Here is a 10,060-nt window from a genome sequence, read left to right as displayed (position 1 = left end):
CATCTAAACATTTTGTAGTGTGTTCTTAAACTGGTTTTGAACTTCAGGATACTAGGTGAGAGTCTGAATGTGTTCATCACATGAAAACTTAAAATGGGATATTTGCATACCCATGCATAGTCATGGTATGGTCTAAGATTTTCTTCTTGATTTTGTGGTTAATGTGCTTTATGAAAGATTTTCTTACCTTTGGGTCTTATATGCCCTCAGTGATATGGTTTAGTGGTGGTCTTGGCGATCCTGGGGTAACAGTTGGACTTGGTTATCTTAAAGGTCTTTTCCAACCTGGTTGATTCTATGATCCTTCAACTTTTCTTCATCAAATGAAGAAATGTAATACCTCCCAAGTGGCTGTCCTGCGTTCTGCTTTGAAACCATGGATTTGCATAGTTTTTGAGTAGCATGAAGACTTAATGGTGGTGAGTGTGGGCTGACATATTATCCTGGCTCAGTGAAGCTTTGCCACATTTGTGGGAATGACCTGCTTCAGTACGAGGTGAACCTTTCTGCCTTGTGACTGTATTTTGAAGAAATAGAGCAGGTACTTAAAAGTGATTCAGGGTGTCTTGTTCTTAAAATGATGATCACATGGTTTTCTTTTTCTTCCCAAAAGCCAGACTGCCCTAATGAGTCATTACAAGCCCAACTACATGGGCTGCAGAAACAGAGAAAAATAGTACATCCTCTTCAGTCATTCTGGTGCGTCTTAATAATTAATATGTTCACCAGCTTTTTTAATGAGATATAATAATTCTTAAGGCAATACTTCTCCGAGTCCCTGAAACATCAGCCTTTAGACCCAAATGTTCTTTCTTATCTCTAACTTGTATAGTCTTCAGGAATGGAGGGAGAGCCTCTGTGCGTGCAGAAAGAGATGCTTTCATCCTGTCCTTTAAACATAAGAAAAGAAATAATCCTAAATCAATATAGACTTTCTGTAGAAATGTACTTGAAGAGATCTGTGGTGTAATTATGGACTGTGCTGATTTATGTCCTGTTTGCCTCGTCTTTGTTTAGGAGCAGCAGCTACAACTGCGAGGTCATTTGATTTAGTAAAACTGGCACAGGAGTGCTGTTACCATAATAACCGTGGCATTGCAGCTCATGGTGTGAGAATTCTGACTAATATATCAGCCTTTTGTCAGGAAAAAGGTAAATGAAAGCAAGGACAGTGAAATGTGTCTGTTTACAGTCAGGCTTATGCACTTAACATGTGTTAACTGGTCATGTCTGAGAACCTGTCTGTAGATCTGTCTGATCCTTCATGCTGGTTTGGGAGAATGGGGCCTATAATCTAGCAGAGAATACTCTGTATGATTTTATGAATGGTTAGAAAAATTCCATCTTTGATTTAGAATTGTTTGTCAGCCTTTGAAAACTCTTTGCACAAAGCCTGTTGCAAAAGAGTAACAGGGCATTTAGAAGCCTTGGTTCCAGAGGCTTACACTCTACAAATGCCACAGTTGGTGTGACTGCAGGATAAGTTACCTGAGATATGGAATAGCAGAATTGTTTCTAATCAAAATAAGGTGAGGCAGAGGTATTGGGAAGATACTGGTCGTGAATGCAGCACCAGTCCAAGCTTTATAGCACCTGTGGTCAGAAAATGTGACTGAGAACTAACTTACTCTGGTTTTCTTTTCTTAGATCTTCTGCCTTTGGAGCAAGGTGCAGTTTTTGGCTTAGAAGCTCTTCTTGTTCTTTGTAGTCAAGATGACAGTCCAGGAGCTCAGGCAGCCTTAAAGGTGATATTACTGTTGTCATCCCCTAGCACAGCTGTAAGTTCTACACTAATACTCCTCTCAGAGGAACAGCTATAATAAAACATAAAGTTGAGCATGGCATGGAGGTGTCTCTGGAGGACAAAGAATATTGGAGAGAGCTTGCTCTTTGGAGATGGGGATGCAAGGTACATGACTACAACACTTCTCTAAACTGTTATTTTAATTTTCCCACTTCATAAGCTGCTCCTGGTAATTTTATCTGGTTATTTTCCTGTAAAGGCTGGTGGTGTGAGAAAGATCAGAATTTCTTGAATTTGTCTTCTGTATTTCTGCAACCATACTTGCAGATAAGTGTGTCTGGCTTTTTTAGTTTTAAGTAGACATTATGTTTATTGTACCTGTTGGTTGTGTGAGTTGCAGATCACGTTAACTTGCATGGTGAAGCTGGTCAAGTGCCGTCCTCACCTGAGCCAGTCAGTAGTTGAATCCCTGCTGACCCAGCTACACAGCGCCCAGGATGCTGCCAGGATTCTCATGTGCCATTGCTTAGCAGCTATTGCCATGCAGCTGCCTGTCCTAGCAGATGGGATGCTAGGAGACCTGATGGACCTCTATAAATTAACTGGACAATCTGCCACAGATAAAAAACAGGAACTCTTGGTAAGACTTCCTTCTGCTAAACAGGCCTTATATTCATAGAGTCATAGAATCAACCAGGTTGGAAAAGCCCTTTAAGCTCATCAAGTCCAACCGTTCCCCAGCCCTGTCAAGGCCACCACTAACCCCTGGCACTGAGGCCTGGTCTACGTGGTGTGCGAACGCTTGCAGGGACAGTGACTCCAGCCCTACCCTGCACAGCCTGTTCCAGTGCCTGGGCACCCTCTGGGGAAGGACTTGTTCCTCATCTCCATCTAAACCTCCCTTGGTGCAGCTTGAGGCCATTTCCTCTTGTCCCATCCCTGTTCCTTGGGAGCAGAGCCCAGCCCCTCCTGGCTCCGTCCTCCTGTCGGGCAGTTGTAGGGAGTGATAAGGTCCCCCCTCAGCCTTCTCCTCCAGACTGAACCCCCCAGGTCCCTCAGCCATTCCCCATCACACTTGTGCTGCAGGCCCTGCACCAACATCTGTGCAAACTACCGTGGATTGATTTTATTAGAAAGTCGGCTAAGTAATTTGTTATGCCTGAGTTGATGTGCCAGTCAATAGCCACCCTTTTCAGTTGTGCTTTAACTCAGTGCAGTTAGCTCACTTCATGTCTGGTAACTCTCATGCACATGACTTAATACACTCTAAGAGATAAGAAAATGCTTTTATTGTGTCTGTTTGGAAATGAATTTGAATTTTAAGAAGGAAATTACAAGCTTCTTGTTACTTCATTCATTGCATTTGAAACATCTCAGTTAAAAGCCACAGTAAAGATTCTTTACATGAAAGTGACTTTCATCTCCAAGAATGAAGCTACTTAAATAAATACTTAAAAGATACATGACTGAGAAGTTCCTCAGTTAAAATGGTTATGTAATCTTCTATGTAGTTTTGAGTCTAAAATCAAGCAGATCATTTCTGGTAGCTTAGGAAAGAGAACTGGCTTTTTCTTTCCTTTTTATTTAGCTCCTGCTATATAACCTTCTTCCTTACCATTCTTTATTAGGTTTCTCTCGCCACAGTGATATTTGTTTCCAGCCAGAAAGCTTTATCTTCAGAAATGAAAACTGTTATCAAACAGCAGCTGGAGAATGCCTCCAATGGGTGGACCGCCTACAGGATAGCTAGGCAGGCTTCCAGAATGGTAAGTGAAATACCTGGAGGAAAATGGTTTAGTGCAGTTGGAAGGGTGCTACTGACTTCTTTGAACTGGAAAAAGAAAATAAGGAACGTGGTAGGACTTGGGAGGAGGAAATGAATGGGGGATTTGGAAACCTCCATCTTAATTCCCTGGAATGCTGATTAAGATATATGGCATTTAGGGCAGTCATCCCACTGGGATGGTTTTTCACTTGTTTTTTGAAGTATTTGGAAAGGAAGTAACAGTCTGATACTTTCTTGAGCACATGCCTAATCTGCATTGTCTAGCTGTTCTTCAGACGGTGATATAGGCCATCCTGATGTGTGCTTCTCTTCTTTTCAATGTGATAAAAGGAAAGAAAAGATACTATTTCCCTTTTCACAGGTGGGGTTAGAATGATGTAGAAACCCTAGTATGAGATGCTGTCATAAAAGTAAATTTTAGTATCTGTTTCTCATATTGTTGAATTACCTTGTGTAATTAAGTACTACACTTATTGAGTATAAATATATATACATATAGATAAGTAGATACACAGGCTGCTGTTTCCATAAAATAAGCGTTTGTGCTTTTATTTATTGTTAGTATTGTCATGATCAAATGATTGGAAGAAATGTCACTGTTTCTAACGTTAAAGTAAGAGTAGTTCTGGAGATGTTACTGTTCTGTTATGTATATTTGTGTCATAGAAATGCACAGCCTTCATGAATGTTGCCTCTTAAAAACATTCTCGTTGTTGCAGGGCAACCGTGACATGGCCAGAGAACTGTATCAAAGCCTGCTCACTCAAGTGGCATCAGAACACTTCTACTTCTGGCTGAACAGCTTGAAGGAGTTCTCCCATGCAGAACAGTGTCTGACAGGGCTGCAGGAGGACAACTACAGTTCGGCATTGTCTTGCATTGCTGAAGCTTTAAAATCCTATCACAAAGAAATAGCATCACTGATGGTTAGCACAGATATACTTTAGTGATGATTTTTCTGTATGCTGTAGCATAGGATCACAGGCTGTTTTGGGTTGGAAGGGAGGTTAAGATCTAGTTCCAACCCCTCTGCCATGAACAGGGACATCTTCCACTAAACCATGTTGCCCAAGGCTCTGTCCAACCTGGCCCTTGGAATACTGCCAGGGATGGGGCAGCCACAGCTTCTCTGGGCACCCTGTGCCAGCGCCTCAGCACCCTCACAGGGAAGAGCTTCTGCCTTAGATCTAACCTCAACTTGCCCTGTTTCAGTCTGAACCCATCACCCCTTGTCCTATGGCTGCAGTCCCGGATCTGTTTGGTTTCTGTTCTTAAAATTCTGAAAAGTTTTTTGACATGTGCCAGACTCTGAGAGGACTGCAGGGAAGAGCCAGTTGTAACACACTGCACCTGCAGAGAGAAGATCCTGTAGCTCAGCCAAGTGTGATTAGCTAGACTTCATCACCACCACCCCTTCCTGCCTTGATCAAATCCTGTGATATGGTCACACAGACACAAGACACATCTGTTTTTAAAGTCACAGCACTTAAAATTTGCCACTCCTTGTTTTGTCTGAATAAACACTATTGTAGTAGTCAAGCCTGGGACTTTGTCTCCATTGGCTGCTCTCTTCTCAAGATATGGAGAAAGATTTAATTGTCTTCCTCCCTCCTGCTGAGTTCATGTTGCTTTCTATTTGACAATTTAATCCTGTGAAATCCTAACAAAAAGGCAGCATCAGTTTACTAGGAGGAGGGAGAACAATCAAATCAGCAGAATTCAGATGGTACCTGCATTTTATGCAGATGAACAAAGTAAAATAGACCTGTGACCAAAATATCAGGCCACGATTATTTCCGTGTTCTTGTCTTCATGTTGTATTTGGGGATGGAAGAGTTCTAGCAAGTCTTCTTTTTTTTTTTTTCCTCTGAAATATTTATCTCCATAAAAGAATCACATATAGGAGACCAGTTCAGCGAGGAACAGAAACTGATGCATAATCTTAAATTCATGCACAGTTTCAGTGTCTTATTGAATACTTACAGTCCCGTTTTGCACAAACTGATGTATGAATTTCAAGTTAGTTGACCAAAATGGAATCGTGTAGAAAGCTGTGCAGAACCCAGCCTTTTTTTTTAATTTGCGGTGTGAAATTTTTTCTTCTAATGGATTGTGCCTTGAAACTGAATTCAGAATGCTTTGAACAAAGCTTAGATAATCTCATTTTAAAGATATAAAATCTCAAGAGAAGAAAAACTTGGAGGTTTAACTCCTGGTATGTGTAGGATGATTTTGCCATGAGGAACAGACTCTACAAGGCTTGGAAGGACTTTATAAGGATTAACTCTTGGCTCAGATTATTGGTTAAATAATGCAAACCAGTAAAAGGTTAAATGGCACTGTTCTTTCTGCACTGCAAGAATTTCTCTAGACTTAATTTGCTGTAGTTGTAGGTGAAGAATCTGAGCATCAGGAGGTGAAAGAGTTTAAAGAAGCATTTGGGAAATGAGCTCAGGGGGCTCTTAAGGGACACAGGACAGTAGTGAGCTGCATGAAGTTGTCTTCATGCCCAAGGTCCCATGTAATTGGTATATAATATTTGATAAATGTGCACATTTGTATTTTTATGAAGATTTTTTTAATTCTGGTTTTTGTTTTAAAACTAAATGTCACTTTGCCTTGCGCAAGATGTCAGGTCCCTGATTTGTGGGGGTGGAATGTATCGAAACTGTCAGAGACCATGGGAAGGAGAAGCTACGGCAGGCAATTAAGAGTGACCATGGGAATTAGGAACTACAGTAGGCAGTCAGGAGTGAGCCATCCCTGACTGGTACTTGGAAGATGTTGGAACTGGCAAGGAGCAAGGACATTGGAACTGGGAAGAGGATGTCGATAAGAAAATCAGATGGACCTTTCACCTGGTGTAACGGCAAGGCAAACACAGATGTGCTTGGCTAATTGCTTTGAAGCATATAAATATCATGTAATCTTTGCAATAAACGATCCAGCTTGCACTCTACCTCTGGGTCCGTGCCTCCATCTTCACACTGATTTATAATGTTGCTGTTCCAGACTGAAAAGGCAGTGGCTGATGTTGTACTGAAGTGAGACCTACTGGACTCAGTGGTGGTAAATTGCAGTAAGATTGTAGTTTTATAATCCTGATTTTAGGAAAACAGAAACATAGACCTACCACAGTAGCAACAGAGGTGCTAGAACAGAGAGCATTCTCAAGGGTTTCCAAAAGAGGTTCCCAAACTTCCTTCTTTCAGGTTTGGTGTTGGGAATGAATGCACATTGCCTCAAAATAGAACCCCCCCAGTCTCTGGTAACTTTATTGTGTTCTGTTTTAGAATGGAATTTGCATATAATTACATTTATTTGGATGATACCTATATGACTAGTACTTTCTGAAAGACTGGTTTTTACTGTGCCTTTACTGCTTTCTTTTCTGTCTTTCTGTTCACACCCATCCTTTGAAAAGAGAAAGTAAATCAACTGACTTCTGAAATAGGGTTAGTAATAGAACTGGATTTACAGAAAGCCCATATTTGACTTCTGTGTCGTTTGTTAATTGTCTGCACAAATAGTCCTTACCACTGATGTGTTTACTTGAAACTCTCTGAGCAGGATTTCAGGATGCATTTCTCTTAGTGAGCTGCCCAGGAGCTGTGTGACTTTTCCCTGTCCAGGTACATTCCTGCTTTTAGGTGTTTGCCTATAAAGTGACCTGCCACTGTTTTCCGATCTCCGATGGGAGGTTTGGTTTTTTTATTTGGCCAAGCACTATTGCAGAGCCTGGATTTTGCCAATGCCAAGTAGGTTGTCCTCTTGTATCTGTGTGTGGTGGGAGAGCATGTGTCAGAGCCCAGAGGCACCCTGTTGTCTGTAACTCTATTATTTGGTATTTCCCAATTCTTACTACTGTTCTGCTTTATGCTTCTTTTCACAGACAGTGCAGTTTTGGTATGAAGACCTAAGTTTTCAAACTCATCTTGAGAGGAGATGAGAGCGACCGGTCTTCTTGTGCTCAGGCTGGAACATACAATTTGACTTAGTTTCCCTGCAGACCATAATGAATTAGAGAGGTGAAAAGAAGGACAACAATGTAAAGGAGGTGAGGAAATACAAATAAGTAAGGAGGATAGGGAAAGAGAGGGAACAGGAAAGAGGGATAAGTAAATAAACTCAAATGCGCAGACCAGCAGGAGATTGTTTCTGAACGCCTTGGGAGGAAAATAAGTGAGGAATTAGCCTGTTTTGATTTTTTTTTTTTTTTTTTTTTTATTACTACTACTGGGTGGGCTCCAGAAACCTTCTAATGATGGATGCTGTAAAATAAGTGGGTTTTTTTTCCTATAGGCTCTTGAAGGGAAATATGTATTACTTGTTTTAGCACAGATACACTGGGCAGCATACATTTGTGGAGAGCTGTAAGAGCTGTAGATAACCACTGGAAATAAAGTAATACCTTCTCTAACTGCTGGTGGTATATAATCATATTGTATCTGAGCACCTTTCTTAAACAGATTTGTCTTGTGAAGTGCCTGTTGTGGGATAATGAGGATAATCTGCAAAGTAAAACCTGGAAAGAAGGAGAAAGTGATTCTTACCTCCCTGCAATCAATAGGACTTGGCCATTTTCCCAGGGGAGGTCTGGGTGTTGCAATTACCCAAAACCAGGTCACCTAGGTAGTCCTGTAGTCAAATTGCCAGCCTCCAGCAATACTTACCTATGCTTTTTGAACTAGCTTGACGTAGGTTCTCCAGTGTTATGTGTGCCAAAAATTTACACACAGCTCTTGAGCAAGCCTGGTTAGGTTGTGTTACCAAGCCAGTCTTCCAGGGTTTTGGGTTTGATTTTGTGCTTGTTTCAATGTGATAGGGTGTGACTGCAGGGCGAGTTTTAAGGAGGTAAGGCTTCAGGTGCAGAATCGATGGTGTTTAACCCTGTAACTCTGTGCTCAATTGGGCAGTATGCTTCTGTATATAGTGAAAAGGATGAATATATTGAAATACAGCCATGATAGTCTTGTGGCCATAATAGCCATGAGTCTGGCATGAGGTCAAGCATTTGAAGTCAGTCAAGAATACAGATCCATGGTGTGACTTCTCGTATACTGGCAAAACTTAATTGGCAGCAAGAGCCAGTGGGGGGAAAGAGGCAGAACATCTCATTGAAGTGTCTGGTTAACCCTGTTGGAGTGTGGAGGGTTTTGATGTGGTGGGAAGCAAATGAAATTCAATGTCCCAAAAGTTGGAGCTACTGCTGCAGGAAGTTTTGTAACAAGTACATGGGAATCAGCGTATTCTATGTGCCCGTCTATTCCCTAAGTTCCCTACTGGGACTGCGAATTGGAAATAAGGGTATATTGCTTTAAAGTATCATCTCAGTATTCCTTCTTAGAAGTAGCTATCATCTAATAATACTCTCATTTCCTGGCTTTAACTTTGGCCTTCAGCTGATTTGCTTTGACTTTCCTGAGCATGCCATGAGTAGATAAGCTCCTAATGTATGTTAGGTTGGAGTTTTGCTGCAAGCATTTTTACATGGATGTTATATAGGCAGAACCACATTCCTCTGCACAGGAAGATCAGCTGTGAGACTGCTCTAGCTGGCAGGTTTGTCATCATGGCACTAGCCCAGTGATCATGCTTGCAGGGTCTGCCACCTTGACCCTAGGGCTGCTGCTTTATACAGCCATTGGACTGGAGTTGGCATACAAGTCAGGGGAGGACAGGAGTTCAGGTCATCTCTTGCTCCTTTGAGCAGCTGTTAATGCTGATGAAAAGCAAATCAGCTAATTTTTGAGCAGTATTTTAAAAATGGGCATTCTTTCATATTTAAAGTGTTAAAAAATACGTGGTTAGAGGTCTCAAAAAGCAGTCTAATTTTTTTTTCTTTTGAAAGAAAGGTTCTCCTACGTTTTTGTGCATCCTGAATGGCATTTTAAAAAGTCAAGTACAAACTGGAATTCATCAAAATGGGGTATTTTTGGTTGACAACATAATCTTATCCCTTATGACTTTGATCACTCTTTCAGTTATCACTTTCAAAAAAAACAGGCAAGCTATTTCCAGAATTCTGACCTTGAGCAGTAAACTTGGTAGTCCTGAAGGCAGCATGGAGTGGAAAACTTCCTGTCGACACAAGCATTACTTGTCAAGAGTATTCTGACACTTCTACTGCTTGCTAAATGTGGGAAGGGTCGGAGAAGTGGAGAGCTCGGGGTGTGCACACGTGTATGTATGCATGAATAACGCCATTTTCAGTACTAAGGCCTATGCCACTTTCTGCTTTTGCATCTGCAATATATAGCTTTAATGCAAATTACTCAACAATCCCAATGTGCTCATACTCATTCATTAGTGCCATAAAAACCTTGAGATTTATTTAGTAAGTCTTGATATGCAGAATACTTTACTTTCATTTTAAATGGCATTTGTGTCAAGGCCCTAATGAGATTATATCTGTCTAAAACTTAAACGCAGTTCTAAAGCTCATAGCTTAAAAGTAACTTTGTCAAGGCATATTTGAGTTTTTATTGCTGTATTAAAGCAGTTTTTATTGTGTCATAAAACGCAGAGGA

The sequence above is a fragment of the Neopsephotus bourkii genome, unplaced genomic scaffold, assembly GCF_033783945.1.
Source record: "Neopsephotus bourkii isolate Nb327-2 ecotype Australia unplaced genomic scaffold, CSIRO-AGI_Nbou_v1 NB_384, whole genome shotgun sequence".
NCBI lineage: Eukaryota > Metazoa > Chordata > Aves > Psittaciformes > Psittacidae > Neopsephotus > Neopsephotus bourkii.
Note: the sequence above shows the minus strand (reverse complement) of the source record.